Genomic DNA, 2,500 nt, shown 5'->3' with positions numbered 1-2,500 from the left:
CATGATGTCTGAAAGTCTATGTGCTTTCAAGTGTCTATCCATGTGTGCGTATCCAAGTGTGTGTGTGTGTGTATCCAAATGTGTGCGTCTATTACTATGATGTGTCTGTGTCGGTCTGTGTGACGGGTCCAGGGGTGTATCTTATGTCTGGGTCTGTCAGTACGGTTCCTACCAGTGCATTGTCCATGTGTCTGCAGTGAAAAACTCATGCTTTGTTGCTGCTGAACTGAGCCAAGTATTGATGTCCCTGTTTGAATTATAGGGAAACATAATGCTTGGCCTGTCAGGGGCACTGCTTTCTCTCTCTCTGTGTGTGTGTGTGTGTGTGTGTGTGTGTGTGTGTGTGTGTGTGTGTGTGTGTGTGTGTGTGTGTGTGTGTGTGTGTGTGTGTGTGTGAAAAATGTTTGTGCAGCTGGAGTATTTGCGTGCGCTTGTTTGTGAGCGCATATGTTTTGTGTTGGAAAATATCCCAATACCATATTCTTGTTTAGGCCATCATCCACAAAATTGCCACTTAATTTGCAATCACAACATACAAGAACCACATGTCATGTAAACATGCACACAAGAAACGAGCTCGATGAAATTGTTTCACTTTTTCAGTCAAGAAATTATACCAAACTTACAAAAAGTATGTAAAGTAAAACCTTTGTTTCTGAGGTAAATTAAGCGGCCCAGTATTTTATCCTGGCTCCATCTCAAACTGCGTTGGCGTGCTGAGACCATGCAGGATTTGAGAGCAGGTAGGAGGCAGGGTTGTAAGCCATGCGGGATGGTATAGTACATGAAACCCATCTCTGTTCCTTTCTATGGACCGGAGAAGAAGGAGAAGAAGAAGGGATTTCTTCTGGTCCAAATCCCTTCCATGTGTTCCTGCTCAGTCTCCACCGTGCTGATCTCCCCTGGCAGAGGGGCTCTGTGGCGGCCGGTTCTCCTGATCTCATGTGTACACTACAGGGTTTATGTCGTGTAAAGTCTCTGGTGCTAGCGCTGCAATCACACCGACCATAATGGAATTACTGAACGCATCGTGCGAGTTTTGGAATAGCGCATAAAAAGCCCTTTCAAGGAGTTGCATGCATGCCTTTTGGCCTGCTTGCACACACATGCACACACACACACACACACACACACACACACACACACACACTTATGAGCACATGTGCGCACACATTTCGTCACAGACACATGCACGCAGTCACACAATACATGTTTTCAGAGCTGTTTAAAAAAACATGCTTATACACACATATATACACAACCACACACTCACATGCATAATGCATTAACCATGTGCCATTTTTGGCATTTCAGGAGGGTGGAAACTTGTTGCAGCGGTCTTTGCCAGTCACCCAGACACCACATCTCATGCAATGAGCATGGAAAAGTATGACTTTACGCTTTTAATTGCCCCAACTATGATCCCAGTGGACCTTGTTGCCCATGAGGTGTTACCCCGCTCTCTCTGTGTCTCCCTCTGTCTCTCGCTCGGCCAACCCTGTGTTTGGCCATTCTATTTATCTTTGAGGGTGAACCTAGGAGGAAACATAAATTTATCCTTGTGTGACCCCCCAGAACTCCCTGAATGTGTGTGTTCGCGTGTGTGTGTGTGTGTGGGGATGGTGCCACCCGCCCCCCCGCCCTTTCCAGTGTCCGGCCCATTAAGCCCAGTTAGGACTGCAGTCCCTGACAAAGCCCACCATTTGGTTTGGCTGTGGTAGCAGATCTAAAGAAAGTGATCCGGTCTCAGTGACCCCCGGTGTTCACCATTAAACGGGGAGATCAGGAGTGACGTGCTTAACTGGAACCGCCCGCCGGCCGCTGCCGCCGCGTAGCGCCGCGTTCTTTATGGAGCATTCTGAGAGCTGCGATGGGGCGACGTCCAGCGGTAGACACAACACAAGAGCCGTCAATCACATTGAGGTTAAATAAACCGAGGGGATCGCCATGCCAACCCAAACAGGCAGCGAAAGAAACATTCGGAGGGTTCCAAGGCCAGACATAGCACAGTATTCTAGAGCTGAGCCAAGACACAGAGAGAAATGCCTGCAGTTTTCCAGCATGCTCTCTTAACGCTGTGTTGGACTGACTCATGAGCATGGCATTTTATGTAGAGCCTACAATCAATATAAGAAGAAATAAAAGTCGAAATGATCAAGTTTTAACCATGCGAGTGTGCGTGTCAACACAGGTTTGTGATGATTTCTATGTTCTGGTGTGTTTTTAATGAATAAGTTTATAACATAACATGAGTAAAGTCTTGGCAGTGTAAATGGTATGCACTATTTAGCAGTTAGTTGATCACTCAGCAAATATAAGTGGAGCACACATAGTCAGTTTACTTTTTTTTTTAACAAAGATTATAACCGAGAAAGAAATCTAAACAGTTATATAAAAAGGTTACCTGAAAAAGTAATCTGTACTTTTCGAACTAAATTAATGTTTACATGTGTTTTCTTTTAAACCTAATTAGTTGAGTGCTACAAACAGTGCACAACTA

Source organism: Pollachius pollachius (genome assembly GCF_949987615.1).
Source record: "Pollachius pollachius genome assembly, chromosome: 2".
Lineage (NCBI taxonomy): Eukaryota > Metazoa > Chordata > Actinopteri > Gadiformes > Gadidae > Pollachius > Pollachius pollachius.
The sequence above is the reverse complement of the archived record's forward strand: the minus strand, read 5'-3'. Positions refer to the sequence as shown.